Source organism: Dendrobates tinctorius, unplaced genomic scaffold, assembly GCF_039654945.1.
Source record: "Dendrobates tinctorius isolate UK_male_01 unplaced genomic scaffold, ASM3965494v1 ptg000159l, whole genome shotgun sequence".
Classification (NCBI taxonomy): domain Eukaryota; kingdom Metazoa; phylum Chordata; class Amphibia; order Anura; family Dendrobatidae; genus Dendrobates; species Dendrobates tinctorius.
In genome coordinates this window covers 20,002,752-20,020,864 of record NW_027361826.1, presented here as the reverse complement: position 1 = coordinate 20,020,864, position 18,113 = coordinate 20,002,752, and the positions used below count along the sequence as shown (strand labels likewise).

Below are 18,113 nucleotides of genomic sequence, written 5' to 3'. Positions count from 1 at the left end.
CATTAGTTTCGTTATTATTAATTGCTACAATATTAGTTTGGTTTGTATTGACTTTACAACTTGTGTTTTTATTCTTATTTTTGTTATCATTAAAAATCCTATAGTCTTCCCTATCTCTTTGTAATTTCTTAGATTTTTTTAAAATCGTCTCATGCTCAACTTGCATGATGTGCGTTATTACATTTGAATTAATTTTTTTATACTCTGGATGTTTAATAAAAGGAACCAATTCTTTGGAAAGATTCAACACTTTAACTGCTGCCATTTCAGCCAGTTTGGATCTTTTTTTATATAATAGTATCATTTTATGCATACATATGTCCAAACTCTTATCCCATTCTTGAGTAAAGTCTGAGTCCATGGGAAAAGGAGAATCGAAGACTAACCTTAGTCCACGTGGGCAAATGTTCTCCTCCAAATAGATGGATAAAAACCGGGCATCCAAGCTATAATGTAATTCTTCTTTCATAGTCTCTTTGAAGTTCGTAAAAATTTTTCGGAACAACTTCGTCTCTTCATCCTTAAATGCATCTGGAGTTTCATCATTGTGAGCTGTATATCCAATGTTACCGATGGTCTGTAGGATTAACCGTTCCCTTGATGAAAGCCTATTTTGGAAGTATTCCATCCTTTTCCACTGAAGCGAACCCTCTGCTGCTCAATCAACCAGGACACCGGCCGTACTTTCCAGGAACCGCCAGAGAAATTCAGTAATAGTATACACTAGATGGTTGAGACAAGAGCGCAATAGGGTCTTATCCGGGTAAAATGTATAAATAATAGGAGTAATTATACTCACCTTTTAAGAAAAAAAGTAAAGCCTGTATAATATGTCAGCCTGCTGCACGTCCAACGGCCCACAGCGGAACCGCAACAAAGTTACTTAGGAATAAATTCATGGACTTTGAGTGCGCTGCCAGACAAATTTCATGATCACACAAGGTTACAAAAGTTAACCCTTTAATCCCTACATTTTTTCTTTCTCATATTCACATTTTTTCCTTTTTCCTCTTTCCCCATTCTTTTTCATCTGTAAAATATAATAAATATATAACTGATTTTATGTTTTATAGAACAGTTAACTTTGATATACTACTGTGATCTTTGACCTTTGCGGCGCACCTCGTGTCTTTCATGGCGCCAAATTTGAATTCAGGATGTATAAATGCTATGACAGCTCTTTGTATTCATGTGTCAACCCCTGAAGAAGAAGTGTTATGCTTCGAAACGCGTAGGGATTAAAGGGTTAACTTTTGTAACCTTGTGTGTGTCATGTCGGACGCTGTTCACACCACAGCGTCCGGCAGGCAGAGTGTCATGTCGGACGCTGTTCACATTACTGTATATTCCTGTGTGTGTGCGGCGCAGTGCAGTTTAAGTTCTCCCTGTCTGTCTTATTTGTGTGGGAGCTTTGGTGGTGTGTCTCCTCACTGGGTGGAGGGTTAAGTGCAGGGCTGAGCAGGAGATAAGGAAAGGGTGGAGGCTCAGGCATTTGCACCTTCAGCAAAAACCCTGGGTTGAGGGTCAGACAGGGTTTCCCCTAGTGAAAGGGACACCACAGGGGCCCCGGGTATTTCTGCCTTAGTTGTCCTAAGCCCCGCGTGACATTATAATCGTCCCACATTTTTTCAGGAGTCCATGGATCCCATGGATTCCATAACCCGCCAGTTGGCGGCGCTGTCCTTACAGGTCTCCGAGTTGAAAGGGGCAGTTCAGCAGCAGGGCCTGGTAGTAGCAAAGGTGCAAACGGCATCTGCAGGTATCGGTGCAGAGCCGAAGTTTCCGCTGCCAGAACGATTTTCAGGCGATCGCAGCAAATTTGTCGTATTTCGGGAGGCCTGCAAGTTATACTTCCGCATGCGGCCAATCTCCTCAGGTAATGAGGCCCAGAGAGTAGGGCTGGTGTTGTCATTACTGAGTGGTGACCCCCAAGCATGGGCATTTTCCTTACCAGCTGACTCTGCTACATTTCATTCGGTCGATAATGTTTTTTCTGCCCTCGGGCTCATTTACGATGACCCTGACCGACTGGCTCTAGCGGAATCTAAAATCCGCGCCCTCCGCCAGGGGGAGCGCTTGGCAGAGGACTATTGTTCGGAATTTCGCCGCTGGGCTGTAGACACACAGTGGAATGACCCAGCACTGCGGAGCCAGTTTATTCATGGGGTATCAGGGAGGGTGAAACAAGCCCTCCTGATGTATGAGACTCCGGCATCATTGGAGTCTGCGATGAGTTTGGTGATACGTATTGATCGCCGTTTTCGTCAGGGGGCACAGGAGACGCTACCTCTGGGGGAAAGCAGAGGTGCAGGTGTGGTTGAAGTAGATGAGTCCCCTGAACCTATGCAGATTGCTGGCGTGGCACAGGTTCAGCCTCGCGCTCCGGGATTCCGGAAGCCCGGAGCATGTTTCTACTGTGGTAAAAGAGGTCATTATGTTAACGTTTGCCCGGTACTACCTAAGAGGGTCACATCGGCGGAAAACTGTTAAGCTCAGAGGGTATGGAGGAGACCCAACTGAGCGTATGCATATCCTCCATGATGGTATCTCAATGTATGCTCCCTGCCAAGGTTATTATCGCCGACAGAGAGCTACCTATATCAGTGTTTGTGGATAGCGGTTCCGCTACCAATCTCATAGATGAGGAGTTTGCACACACCGCCGGGTTTAAGATCGAAAAACTTCCTCACCCCATACAGGTGGTGACCATTAATGCTGTTCCCCTCCATCAAGGGGAGATTACTGAGTTTGTGGCAGAGGTAAAACTCCACATTGGGGTCCTACATTCTGAGTCGGTTACATGTAGGGTCCTCCGTAATCTCCCAGCTCAAATGGTCCTGGGTTTTCCATGGCTGTCCAGGCACAACCCGGTAATTGATTGGAAAACTCAGGACATAGTGCAATGGAGTGGTTTCTGCCAAGACAATTGCTTGGCCACATGTGTGTCCGCCGTGATGCCCAGCCTGCCGGAGGCTTTGCAGGATTTCGCGGATGTTTTCTCTGAGAAGGGTTGCTCAGAACTGCCTCCACATAGAGCCTATGACTGTGCGATTAGGTTAAAACCCGGGGCCAAATTACCTAAGGCCAGGATGTTTAATATTTCTGGTCCTGAGAGGCAAGCTCTGAAAGACTACATCGCGGAGAGTCTGAGCAAAGGACACATCCGGCCTTCGTCCTCGCCTGTAGCCGCGGGGTTTTTCTTCATTAAGAAGAAAGATGGGGGGTTACGCCCGTGTCTGGATTTCCGAGAGTTAAACCAGATTACTATCCGTGATCCCTACCCAATGCCATTGATCCCGGATTTGTTCAACCAGGTAGCGGGGGCGAAATGGTTTTCCAAGCTGGACCTCAGGGGGGCGTATAACCTCATAAGGGTCCGTCAGGGGGATGAGTGGAAGACGGCGTTTAACACTCCTGAGGGTCATTTTGAGAGTCTGGTTATGCCGTTTGGGTTGACCACCGCGCCTGCCGTTTTCCAACATTTTATTAATGATGTATTTGCTCATGTCCTGGGGAGATTTGTGATTGTATACCTGGATGATATCCTCATTTATTCTAGCGATCGGGACACTCATTTGGAGCATGTTAGGCAGGTGTTACAGTTGCTCCGGGAGAACCAGCTCTATGCTAAGCTGGAAAAATGTTTATTTTTTGTCCAGGAGTTGCCCTTTTTGGGATATATTGTGTCCGCAGCCGGTTTTAAAATGGACACCGCTAAGGTGCAAGCGGTGCTGCAATGGGAGAGGCCGGAGAGTCTGAAAGCACTCCAGCGGTTCCTTGGGTTTGCGAATTATTATAGGAAATTTATAAAACACTTTTCGACTGTCGCCAAACCACTCACGGACATGACAAAAAAGGGTGCCGATCTGGCGAACTGGCCTGAGGTGGCTATACGTGCATTTGAGCGTCTGAAGAATAGTTTTGCTTCAGCCCCCATTCTGGTGCAACCAGACGTGTCTAAACCTTTTGTGGTAGAGGTTGATGCGTCGGAGGTGGGAGTGGGGGCAGTACTGTCTCAAGGCTCGTCCTTGAGCGAGATGCATCCATGCGCCTACTTCTCCAAGAAGCTGTCACCGGCCGAACGGAATTATGATATCGGCAACAGGGAGTTGTTGGCCATCAAACTGGCTTTTGAGGAATGGCGACACTTCTTGGAGGGGGCGGCTCACCAGGTCACAGTTATCACCGACCATAAGAATCTGCTCTATCTGGAGTCGGCCAAGCGTCTGTCTCCTACGCAGGCTCGCTGGGCATTGTTTTTTACTCGTTTCAATTTTCTTGTGACGTACCGTCCCGGGGCTAAAAACACCAAGGCGGATGCTTTGTCTAGGTGTTTTCCGGGGGGAGAACCTCGGGAAGAGCCGGTACCCATCCTCCAGAAAGGGGTAGTGGTCTCGGCTCTCACTACGGAGGTAGAGGCGGAGATTGCCGAGGCCCAAGAGGAGGTACCACCAGGACTTCCCGCCAACAAATCATTTGTACCCCTGCATCTTCGGCTTAAGGTGTTGAAGGAACACCACGATTCGGTACTGGCTGGTCATCCAGGGGTGAAGGGCACCTTAGAGCTGGTATCGCGTCGTTTCTGGTGGCCCAAAATCCGGCAGGACGTGGTCTCGTACGTGGCAGCTTGCATCACATGCGCTAGGGCTAAGTCACCTCGAACCCGTCCTGCTGGCACGCTACAGCCTCTGGGGGTACCCAATAGGCCATGGACAGAAATCTCCATGGATTTTATCACTGACTTGCCAGCCTCGGCAGGGAACACGGTCATCCTGGTGGTGGTTGACCGTTTTTCAAAGATGGCGCATTTTGTGGCGTTGTCTTCTTTGCCCAATGCTAAGACGTTGGCTCAGGTATTTGTGAAGGAGGTGGTCAGACTCCACGGAGTACCATCTGACATAGTATCTGATAGGGGTACGCAATTTGTGGCGAGGTTTTGGAAAGCTTTTTGCTCAAGGTTGGGGATCAAGTTGTCACATTCATCGGCGTTTCATCCACAGTCTAATGGACAAACTGAGCGCATGAACCAAAATCTAGAACAGTATTTACGATGTTTTGTGTCCGACAACCAGGAGGAGTGGTCTACTTTCCTTCCTCTGGCCGAATTCGCGTTAAATAATCACCGCCAAGAGTCATCAGGAGAGTCTCCATTCTTTTGTGTGTACGGTCAACATCCTCAGTTTTGTACCTTACGTCAGGGTGACTCCGGGGGTGTCCCGGAGGAGGATCAGCTAGGAGCCCAATTGTCATCAGTCTGGAGGCGGGTGAAACAGCGTTTGTTGAGCATGAGTGCCAGGTACAAACGGGTGGCTGACAGTAGACGCGTGCCAGGTCCGGACCTGTGTGTGGGTGAATGGGTGTGGTTAGCTACGAAGAACATAAAACTCAAAATTCCATCTTTAAAACTGGGTCCAAGGTTTATTGGGCCTTTTAGGATTTCTGCCATCATTAACCCAGTGGCTTATCGGTTGGAACTTCCTGCGGTGTACAAAATACATAACGTTTTTCACAGGGCTTTATTGAAAAAGGTGGTAGGCTTGGTGGACTCGACGCCGATGCCACCTCCAGTCATGGTGGATGGCGATTTAGAGTTCGAGGTCGGCAAGGTAGTGGACTCTCGAGTAGTACGCCGTACTCTTCAGTATTTGGTGCACTGGCGGGGGTATGGTCCGGAGGAGAGGTCTTGGGTTCCAGCCTCAGACATACATGCGGATCGGCTGGTCAGTTCTTTTCACCGTCGTCATCCGGACAAGCCGGGTTCTATGAGTCTTGAGGGCCCTGGGGTCCCTCGTAGAAGACGGGGTACTGTCATGTCGGACGCTGTTCACACCACAGCGTCCGGCAGGCAGAGTGTCATGTCGGACGCTGTTCACACCACAGCGTCCGGCAGGCAGAGGTAGTTCCACCTCCAGCCACTATAGCCTCAGTGGCGCCGGCTTGATCTTCAGGCTCTCGGGGGTTAATCCTGCTGGAGACCAGGTTGGAAGGTTAGTCACGCCCACGGTCTTTAAATAGTCATACTGGCATATGGGCGTCGCCAATTATAGCTTGTGTTTTCATACCAAGTGGTTCCGGTCTGGAGTGGAGGTGTTGCAGAGAGAGAGATTCGTATCTGGTGTCGTATGATCCATCTTATCCTTTTTCCTTCCCATATTTGTGTTTAGTTGTGCCCTGTTCACATTACTGTATATTCCTGTGTGTGTGCGGCGCAGTGCAGTTTAAGTTCTCCCTGTCTGTCTTATTTGTGTGGGAGCTTTGGTGGTGTGTCTCCTCACTGGGTGGAGGGTGGAGGGTTAAGTGCAGGGCTGAGCAGGAGATAAGGAAAGGGTGGAGGCTCAGGCATTTGCACCTTCAGCAAAAACCCTGGGTTGAGGGTCAGACAGGGTTTCCCCTAGTGAAAGGGACACCACAGGGGCCCCGGGTATTTCTGCCTTAGTTGTCCTAAGCCCCGCGTGACAGTGTGATCATGAAATTTGTCTGGCAGCGCACTCAAAGTCCATGAATTTATTCCTAAGTAACCTGGAAGAGTTCCAGGAAGACAAGCCTGAGCGTTGTCCCAGTGGAAAGTTGTATGTTCCTGACCAGTGGAAGAAGAGACTGATGTCTGAAGTTCATTGCTCTGCTTTGGCTGGTCATCCAGGTATTTTTGATACTAGAGATCTTGTGAGTCGGTCTTTTTGGTGGCCCTCCTTGTCTCGTGATGTCAGGAATTTTGTGCAGTCCTGTGGGACGTGCTCCCGGTCTAAATCATGCTCCCGCTCTAGTGGGTTGTTGATGCCTTTGCCGGTCCCCAAGAGGCCATGGACCCATATTTCAATGGATTTCATCTCTGATATGCCTGTCTCTCAAAGGATGACTGTTATTTGGGTGATTTGTGATAGGTTCTCTAAGATGGTTCATCTTGTACCACTCCCTAAGTTGCCGTCTTCCTCTGAGTTGGTGCCCCTGTTTTTGCAACAGGTGGTTCGCTTGCACGGGATTCCTGAGAACATTGTGTCTGACAGAGGAGTTCAGTTTGTGTCTAGATTTTGGAGAACTTTCTGTTCCAAGCTGGGAATTCAGTTGTCCTTCTCCTCTGCTTTTCACCCTCAGACCAATGGGCAGACAGAGAGAACAAACCAGACCTTGGAGTCATATTTGAGATGTTTTATTTCCGCTGATCAGGATGATTGGGTTTCATTTTTACCCTTGGCCGAATTTGCTTTAAATAATAGAGCTAGTTCTGCCACTTTGATGTCACCTTTTTTTTGTAACTTTGGGTTTCATCCTCGATTTTCTTCAGGGCAGGTGGAGCCGTCTGCCTGCCCAGGTGTTGACACTGTGGTGGAGAGAATGCACCAGATCTGGGACCAAGTGGTGGATAAGTTATCTCTCTCCCAGGAAAAGGCCCAGCGGTTTTCCAACCGACATAGGACCATTGGTCCCCAGTTTAAGGTTGTTGATATGGTGTGGTTATCATCAAAAAATATTGCTATGAAGGTGGCTTCTCCTAAGTTTAAGCCTAGATTTATTGGACCTTACAAGATTTTGGAGATTATTAATCCAGTCTCTTTTCGTTTGGCTCTTCCTGTCACATTTAAAATCCATAATGTGTTCCATAAGTCTTTGTTGAAGAGGTTTGTTGAACCTGTTGTTCCGGGAGTGGCACCTCCAGACCCTGTATTGGTTGAAGGTAACATTGAATATGAGGTAGAGAAAGTACTGGATTCCCGTCTGGCTAGACGGAGACTCCAGTATTTGGTTAAGTGGAAGGGTTATGGTCAGGAGGATAATTCCTGGGTCTCTGCCTCTGATGTTCATGCCAAAAGATTGGTGCGTGCCTTTCATCGGGCACACCCTGATCGCCCTGGTGGCGTGGTTGAGGGTTCGGTGACCCCTCCTCAAGGGGGAGGTACTGTTGTGAGTTCATTTTCCCCTTCATCACTGAGGCCCGAGGAACTCCCTCTTCTGGTAAGGAGAGGTAGTGTGTCTGATTATCAGACACCTGAGATTAATGATGATGACTGGCTGAGTGTAGTCACAGACTGGATATAAGGCTGCCTACGCCCATTCTGCCCTGCGGGTGATTTCTCTGTGGTATCCTTGGAGTCCAGTCTGAATTCCTGCTCTTCTAAAGCTAAGTTTTCTTCCCTGCTTTTTGCATTTGTGCTTTGCTTTGTTTTTTCTGGATTTCAGCTATTCCCTGCTGGGGTGAGCTGAACTCCTTAGCTCTGTCTTCTGAAAATACCGGAGTGCTGATTTAGTTTTGAAGCCTAGCTGCTTCAGGGTCATTTTCCATATCAGCTTGTTGGCCTATGTTTTGATAGGGTTTTGGCCGATTGCAGACAGCAACCTTCCTCTCCTGTCCTGTTTAGGTTAGCTTGGGCCCCAACGTTTGCTCAGCCTATCTTTCTATCTGTGTGTTTTTTCATCTTGCTTCACCGTCATTATATGTTGGGGGCTGCCTTTTACTTTGGGGTCTGCTCTGGGGCAGTTTAGATTTCCCTTTCTGTCTTTAGGCTATATAGTTCTCCGGCTGTGATCGAGGGGTCTAGGGCACCGTAGGAACCCTAGGAACCCCCCACGGCTACTGCTAGTTGTGTTGATAGGTTCAGGGGTCTGCAATCGGATAGTTGCCAACTCCTCTGGTTTTCTGGACGTAGCTTCTATTTTTGTGTCTGCCTCCTACGGTGACTCTATCATAACAGGTGAGTGGATTTTATATATCGTTATAACATTGTCATCAGATAAGACCCTATTGCGGTCACACAGCCAGAGCTCCTCCTATGCTGGGTATTGTGGTGCCACAGCAACCTGTAGCACCACAATCCCTGCTGAAGAAAGAAGACAGGAGAAAGAAAGTAAAAAGAGACCCTACAACTGTGTTACCTGATCCCTCCCCAATCTATCTTCGTGTCCCCCAATCCCCTCATCCCCCCTTCCCCCTACCTCCTCTCTTTACCCCCCTCCACCCCCCTTTGCGCCACCTTTGTGCGTACATTTAGCAGCCACCGAGCGTTAATTGGTGATGCAGTTCACCGATCAACACTTGTGCTCGCTTTTTTTTTACTCAGCCCCCTTTGCGCCAACTCTGTACACACATCCCACAGCTGCCAAAGTTTGATAAGTGACGCAGTTCACTTATCAGAGCTTGTGCCTGCCGATTTCTTTTTTTCACCCCCCCTTGCACCACACCCGTGCACACACCCAGCAGCCGCCAAACTTTGATAAATGACGCAGTTTACTTATCAGAGCTAGGGCCTGCTGTTTTAGACTTTTCTTTCACAGGTATTTTTTCTCCCTATTTGCTTTTTATCTTTTATCCTTTTCTTTTCAGGATAGTTTGCACCAATCACTAGCCTGTTGTGAGTTCATTTTCTGGTCCACCAATTGTGAGTTCTCCTGCCAGGTTCCCTCTGGTGGTAACAGAAGGTAGTGAGGCTGATTTAATCAGTAGAGATCTGCCACCTGATAATGAGGATGACGATTGGACCTCAGGAATCTCAGACTGGATTTAAGACAGCCGACTCCCTATTCTGGTGCTGATGATTCCTTCTAGCTTGTCAGGTCTTGGTTTTCAGCTCTGTTCCAGTCATCTAAAGTCAATTTTCTTTTTGTCCCTTATTAGATTGGCCTCTTTTTGCTCTGTCTCAGAATATTTCAGAGTGCTGATATAGTGGGAGAAGTCTAGTGACTTCAGGGTTAATTTTTCTGAAGCGTTGGACATTATTTTTGTAGGGTTTTTTGCAGATTGCAGACAGTGTCTTTCCTTTCCTATCCTTTCTAGTTAGTTTGGGCCCCATCATTTGCTCAGCCTATTTTCCTGCCTGTGTTTGTGCTTTCATCTTGTTTCACCGTCAATACATGTGTGGGGGCTGTCTTTCCTTTGGGGTCTGCTCTGGGGTAGTTAGTGTTCCCCTTTTCTTGCTTCAGGCTTATGTAGTTCTCCGGCTGTGACGAAGCGTCTAGGATCATCGTAGGTATGCTCCACGGCTGCTGCTAGTTGTGTGGTTAGGATCAGGGATCTGCAATCTGCATAGTTACCAACCTCTCTGGTTTTCTGTGACTTAGCTTGTTTTGTTTTTTTTCTCCTCGGTGACCCATTCATAACAAAAGCCCCCCCCACACATACACATAGTTATCAATAAAGTACACCCAAGCACCATGTTCACAACAAAATGTCCCACTCGTCACGTTCGTCCCAACAGCGCTATTCATTGGAGCAGGTATATTCTTTCCTTGCCTCCGACACAGGTTGCAAGGGAGAGGATCCCACATTTTTATACTTTTCTGATTCTTCATCGTCATCCTCTCCCTCCTGCGGAATTGCCACGCAGACTCCCCAGGACAGAAGATGAGGCACCATCCGCCATTGCAGAACCTGAACCAGCACACACCATTGTGGACCCTGTGTGGACCTCGCCCCCCGAAAATCACGAGCCACTGATTCCTGATTTTGTGGCAGAATCCGGAATCAAGTTTGACACCACCGGCCTCACAGAAATTGACTTTTTCAAAGTCTTTTTCTCTGAGGATTTTATTAACCTCATGGTGGAGCGAACTAATTTGTATGCTCATCAATTTTTGGCGCAAAACCCCTGTTCATCATATTCTGACTGGTCTCCTTTAGACACAGTTGAAATGATGCAGTTTTGGGGCCTGGTCCTCCACATGGGGATCCTGAAGAAGCCAGAACTTTGGCAATATTGGAGTGTTGATATTTTATATAACACTCCAGTGTTCCGGAGGGTCATGGCCTGGACGTGTTTTGAGGCCATCCACAAATTCCTGCTTTATACCGATAATGCACAGTGTCCCGCATGAGATGACCCCCAAGTTTGGCCGTCTGTTCAAAGTTGGACCTGTCATCGAACACTTCAACAAAAAGTTTGCTGACACCAGGATTGAACCCCCTGAGTGTCCTCCTGCCCTGGGAGTGAGTGGGGAAATTTTGTGGGATTTGGGGCACCCACTGCTGGATAAAGGTTATCACTAGTGATGAGCGAATGTGCTCGCCACTACTCGGTAGTTGCCCGAGTATCACTGTGCTCGGTGTACTCGGCGAGCAACGAGAATTTCCGGGATTACTCGGCGGGAACTCGGGTCTCCACCCAGCATTTTTGGCGGACTTTAGAGACCCATTCACGCTGCAGGGATTGTCTGCCAGGCTATAAAAACGCCACAGCCATCTTTGTTGTGGTCGTGCAGTGATTGGCTAGCCGCACAGGGGTATAAGAGACCAGACGCCGCCCTGCTCGGCACATTCAGCTCCTGATTGAGAGAGTGTAGGGAGAGTGGCTGCTTTGATAGGGTAATAATTGGGGATTTCTTATTTAGTGTGGGGTCTACCCTCCTAAATACTCACATCCAGCTAAACCAACAGTCCTTCTAAGGACTAAATCCTGAGTATATAGGTTCCAGTGTTAGGCAGGCAGGGTAGTGTACGTGACTGTATACACATCAGTGCAAGGCCTGCAGGCACTGTATGTGTATATATAGATCATTGCATATATCATATCTCTGCATGCTGAAAGTTTGGCCAGTTTAAGGCTTTTTTCTCTTTTTTGCCTGGCTGTCAGTTTTGGTTAAATAAAGCAGTATTTATGCAAAAAAAACCATACAGGCCACACATTTTTTGCTGTGGTATCTCCGTGCAGCTCATATCTGTGTGTGCTCAAAGTTTGGCCAGTTTACGTCGGTTTCCTTTTTTTGGCCTGGCTGTCAGTCGTTATATCCAGCAGTCTTTTATATCCAAAAAATAAAAAAAAAATTGTACAGTCTGTTATCTCAGGCTGAGGCCTGTTTTTTCTGTGGTGCAAAAACCTTTGCTTCGCAGGCATACGTTGCATAGTTCTGTCTGCTTGCCTTGTTCTACTCATTATATAGTGTTTTCTAAAAATAACACAAACCCCCCCCAAAAAATAATAGTCTGTTATCTCAGGCTGAGGCCTGGTGTATCTGTGGTGGAAAATTCTTTGGTTTGCAGGCATACTTATCACATCCAATTTTTCTCCAAAGAAATCCATTTGTATTGAGCTTTTCAAATATTTCAGTAGTCCGTTTAAAATGGGCAAGGCAAGGGACAAGGAAGTGGATGTGATGCTGATGGTGAATGCAGAGGACGAGGCCGTGGCCAAGCTGAAAATGGGCCACAGCAAAGACCCACATCTTCATGCTCGACTTTCCTGTCCCAGTTTCTAGGGGACCGCACCACACCACTATTGAATCCAGAGCAGTGTGAAACGGTTGTTGGTTGGATAGCGGATAATGCTTCCAGTCACTTAGCCACCACCACCATGTCTTCCACATGGTCAAGTCTGAGTAGCCGTGAGTGTGGACCAGATATTACTCACCCTGATCCTCCTTCCTGCCACCATGCCGAGTGCCCTGAGTTAACTGATACCACACTCGGATACTACAAATAGCTGTTCAGTTATCCATTTGTAGATTCGTTCCTCTCGCCCGCTCCACTTGAAGTGGGGCAAGATGATACTCCATGTAGCGATGCACAAATCTTTGAGCAGCCACGGTCACCTGAGGTGGACAATGATGAGACACAATTGCCGGAAAGTCAGGAGGAGGAGCAGATTGCGGATGTGGAAGACGAGGTGGTGGATGACATAGTGACTGACCCAACCTTCCAGGAGGACATGCAGAGCGAGGACAGCAGCACGCCAGGGGAAGGAGGCATATCACACCAACAGGCAGGAAGAAGCAGTGTGGTAGCCGCAGACAGAAGGTGTGCATCCGTTACCCGTAACACCAACAAGACGGAAGTTGCCATTCCTTCTGTTAGATCTTTCCAAGTCTGGTTATTTTTTAAAGACTCTGCTGATAACTCCAAACAGGCCATTTGCAGCACTTGTCATGCCCGCATCAGCAGGGGTATCAAAACTACCAGCCTGACCACCAGCAGCATGATTAGGCACGTGGCAGCAAAGCACCTGACTTTGTGGGCCGAACCCCAGGCTCCAGGAACACTGTCTGCAGGTGACAAAACAGCTTCTTCCACTGTTTTGCGTCCAAGCCAATCCCCAGTTCACCATGCCTGTGAAGATGCCTTGGGCCCTGCAGCTGTTGTTACGTTTTTTGCAAAAAATATATACGAAGCCACTCCTGTTATGATTGAGTGACCGTAGGAGGCAGACACAAAAATAGAAGCTACGTCCAGAAAACCAGAGGAGTTGGCAACTATCCGATTGCAGACCCCTGAACCTATCAACACAACTAGCAGTAGCCGTGGGGGGTACCTACGGTGCCCTAGACCCCTCGAACACAGCCGGAGAACTATATAGCCTAAAGATAGAAAGGGAAATCTAAACTGCCCCAGAGCAGACCCCAAAGTAAAAGGCAGCCCCCAACATATAATGACGGTGAAGCAAGATGAAAAAACACTGACACAGATAGAAATATACGCTTAGCAAACGTTGGTGCCCAATGTAATCTAAACAGGAAAGGAAAGGAAAGCTGCTGTCTGCAATCGGCAAAAAACCCTATCAAAAACATAGGCCAGCAAGCTGAAATGGAAAAAGACCCTGAAGCAACTAAGCTTCAAAACTAAATCAGCACTCTGGTATTTTCAGGAGACAGAGCTAAGGAGTTCAGCTCACCCCAGAAGGGAATGGCTGAAATCCAGAAAAAACAAAGCAAGGCACAAATGCAAAAAGCAAGGAAGAAAACTTAGCTTTAGCAGAGCAGGAATTCAGACTGGACTCCAAGGATACCACAGAGAAATCACCCGCAGGGAGAATGGGCGTAGGCAGCCTTATATCCAGTCTGTGACTCCACTCAGCCAGTCATCATCATTAATCTCAGGTGTCTGATAATCAGACTCACTACCTCTCCTTACCAGAAGAGGGAGTTCCTCGGGCCTCAGTGATGAAGGGGAAAATGAACTCACAACAGTACCTCCCCCTTGAGGAGGGGTCACCGAACCCTCAACCACGCCACCAGGGCGATCAGGGTGTGCCTGATGAAAGGCACGCACCAATCTTTTGGCATGAACATCAGAGGCAGAGACCCAGGAATTATCCTCCTGACCATAACCCTTCCACTTAACCAAATACTGGAGTCTCCGTCTAGCCAGACGAGAATCCAGTACTTTCTCTACCTCATATTCAATGTTACCTTCAACCAATACAGGGTCTGGAGGTGCCACTCCCGGAACAACAGGTTCAACAAACCTCTTCAACAAAGACTTATGAAACACATTATGGATTTTAAATGTGACAGGAAGAGCCAAACGAAAAGAGATCGGATTAATAATCTCCAAAATCTTGTAAGGTCCAATAAATCTAGGCTTAAACTTAGGAGAAGCCACCTTCATAGCAATATTTTTTGATGATAACCACACCATATCACCAACCTTAAACTGGGGACCAATGGACCTATGTCGGTTGGAAAACCGCTGGGCCTTTTCCTGGGAGAGAGATAACTTATCCACCACTTGGTCCCAGATCTGGTGCATTCTCTCCACCACAGTGTCAACACCTGGGCAGGCAGACGGCTCCACCTGCCCTGAAGAAAATCGAGGGTGAAACCCAAAGTTACAAAAAAAAGGTGACATCAAAGTGGCAGAACTAGCTCTGTTATTTAAAGCAAATTCGGCCAAGGGTAAAAATGACACCCAATCATCCTGATCAGCGGAAATAAAACATCTCAAATATGACTCCAAGGTCTGGTTTGTACTCTCTGTCTGCCCATTGGTCTGAGGGTGAAAGGCAGAGGAGAAGGACAACTGAATTCCCAGCTTGGAACAGAAAGTTCTCCAAAATCTAGACACAAACTGAACTCCTCTGTCAGACACAATGTTCTCAGGAATCCCGTGCAAGCGAACCACCTGTTGCAAAAACAGGGGCACCAACTCAGAGGAAGACGGCAACTTAGGGAGTGGTACAAGATGAACCATCTTAGAGAACCTATCACAAATCACCCAAATAACCGTCATCCTTTGAGAGACAGGCATATCAGAGATGAAATCCATTGAAATATGGGTCCATGGCCTCTTGGGGACAGGCAAAGGCATCAACAACCCACTAGAGCGGGAGCATGATTTAGACCGGGAGCACGTCCCACAGGACTACACAAAATTCCTGACATCACGAGACAAGGAGGGCCACCAAAAAGACCGACTCACAAGATCTCTAGTACCAAAAATACCTGGATGACCAGCCAAAGCAGAGCAATGAACTTCAGACATCACTCTCTTCTTCCACTGGTCAGGAACATACAACTTTCCACTGGGACAACGCTCAGGCTTGTCTCTCTGGAATTCTTCCAGAGCACGTCTCAAATTGGGCGAGATGGCAGAAAGAACTACCCCTTCGCCTAAGATGGTAGCAGGTTTGGTCACCACAGGAGAATCAGCAAAGAAACTCCTAGAGAGTGCGTCTGCCTTGACATTCTTAGTTCCAGGAAGAAAAGAAACCACATAATCAAAACGTGTAAAAAACAAGGCCCACCTAGCCTGTCTAGGGTTCAAGCGCTTAGCCGACTCTAGATAAATCAAATTCTTGTGGTCGGTGAGGACCACGACTTCATGCTTAGCTCCCTCCAACCAATGTCTCCACTCCTCAAATGCCCATTTCATGGCCAACAGTTCCTGATTCCCCACATCATAGTTACGTTCAGATGGAGAGAACTTTCGGGAAAAGAAAGCGCAGGGATTCATTTTAGATGTTACAGGATCCTTTTGGGACAAAACAGCTCCTGCACCAATCTCAGAAGCATCCACCTCTACCTGGAACGGAAGTGAGACATCAGGTTGCCGCAAAACCGGGGCGGAGGTGAATCTTCGCTTCAACTCCTGAAAGGAATAAACAGCCTCCGGAGACCAATTTAACACATCAGCACCCTTCTTAGTCAAATCAGTCAATGGCTTGGCAATACTAGAAAATTTTGCTATAAATTTCCGATAAAAATTAGCAAAACCCAAAAACTTCTGGAGGGCCTTCAAAGAAGTGGGCTGAACCCAATCATAAATGGCCTGTACCTTGGCTGGATCCATTTCAATAGTTGACGGAGACAAAATAAATCCCAAAAATGAAATCCTCTGTACCCCAAAAAGGCATTTAGATCCCTTGACATACAGGGAATTCTCCCTCAAGATCCGGAACACAGTCCGAACATGTTCCACATGAGAATCCCAATCCTTGGAGAAGATCAAAATATCATCCAGATAGATAATCAAAAATGTATCCACAAAATCTCAGAAAATATCGTTCATGAAGCACTGGAAGACAGAAGGGGCATTAGTGAGCCCAAAAGGCATCACCAGGTACTCAAAATGTCCCTCCGGAGTATTAAACGCCGTCTTCCATTCATCCCCATGCTTAATGCGAATAAGATTATACGCCCCCCTGAGGTCAAGCTTGGTAAACCAGCAAGCACCTTTAACTCTAGAGAATAGATACGAAATCAGGGGTAACGGATACTGATATTTAACAGTAATCTTGTTGAGGGCACGATAATCAATACAAGGTCTTAATGATCCATCCTTTTTGGCTACAAAAAAAAACCGGCACCTAAGGGTGACGAGGATGGTCTAATATGACCCTTCTCCAACGCCTCCTTAATATAGGATCGCATAGCCTCGTGCTCGGGTACAGATAAATTGAAGAGCCGACCCTTGGGGAATTTACACCCCGGGATCAGTTCAATTGCACAGTCATAACTCCTATGAGGAGGCAGAGACGCAGACTCATTCTCACTAAATACATCATAAAAGTCCGCCAAATAACCAGGAACATCATGTGACTGAGGAGAGGTGGAAAACACCGGAGCCTCACTAAAGGCACACCGACAACCCCAACTCACCACAGACACAGATTTCCAATCCAAAACTGGATTATGAATTTGTAACCAGGGAAACCCCAGAACAATGGTATCATGCAGATTATGCAACACCAAAAATCTGCAATTTTCCTGATGGTCTGGGGCGACCCGCATCACCACCTGGGTCCAAAACTGAGGTTTATCTTTAGCCAAAGGAGTAGCATCAATCCCCCTCAAAGGGATAGGCGTCTGCAGAGGTGTCATAGGAAATCCACAATGTTTAGCAAAATCCAAGTCCATTAGGTTTAGAGCTGCTCCCGAATCCACAAAAGCCTTGGCGGAAAATGTGGACAGGGAGCAGATCAGAGTAATAGCCAGAAGAAACTTAGGTTGAACACCACCAACAGAAAACGTGTGTCCAAAGCGTTTCTCTCGTTTAGGACAGACAGAAATAATATGCGAGGCATCTCCACAGAAAAAACACAACTTATTACGCCTTCTGAACTCCTGACACTGCTCTCTGGAGAAAACTCTATCACATTGAATAGGTTCAGTCATTTGTTCAACAGGTGGCAACACCTCTCGTGCAGTTTTGCGTTCGCGCAAACGCCGATCAACCTGAATGGCTAATGACATAGAATCGTCAAGACCAGAGGGAATAGGAAGTCCCACCATAGTATCTTTTACGGCTTCTGACAAACCCTTCCGAAAGAGAGCAGCCAAGGCATTATCATTCCAAGTAGTAAGTACCGCCCACTTTCGGAATTTTTGACAGTACAATTCTGCAGAATCTCGACCCTGATTCAATGCCAGCAGGGTCTTTTCAGCCTGATCAATGGCATTAGGTTCGTCATACAAGCCCAAGGCTTGAAAAAATGCGTTCACATTAGTCAGAATAGGATCATCTGGTTTCAAAGAAAATGCCCAATCCTGGGGATCGCCACGCAGCAAAGAGATGACAATTGTAACCTGCTGCGCGGAGCTCCCTGATGAGTTAGGCTTCAAGGCAAAAAATAATTTACAATTATTTTTGAAATTCAAAAATTTAGACCGATCACCACAAAATACATCAGGTGTAGGAATCTTTGGTTCAGCAGCATGTGAATGAGCAAGGTAGGCGGAAATTCCCCGCACTTCCGCAGCGAGCTGCTCCACATGATCAGACAATTGCTTTATCTCCATTGAGAGAAAAAAAAATTCCCCCTACGGCCTCAGAGATATAGAGGAAGAAATATACACACTTTTTTTTTTTTTTGCAATTCTTTCCTGCTATTGAGTACCTTAGGATCTGCGGTCAGGCGGGTGATTCTGTTATGATTGAGTGACCGTAGGAGGCAGACACAAAAATAGAAGCTACGTCC

At 47.2% G+C, this 18,113-nt stretch overlaps 1 protein-coding gene across 1 annotated transcript in view; it reads right to left on the bottom strand.

Moving 5' to 3' along the window:
* Positions 1-703: 703 nt before the first annotated feature.
* LOC141052372 (man(5)GlcNAc(2)-PP-dolichol translocation protein RFT1-like) overlaps positions 704-18,113 on the bottom strand; it is a 63,507-nt gene continuing 46,097 nt past the window's right edge. The window contains exon 8 of the mRNA XM_073549620.1: positions 704-723. The gene's annotated coding sequence lies outside the window, so the exon portion shown is untranslated. The remainder of the gene's footprint in view (positions 724-18,113) is intronic.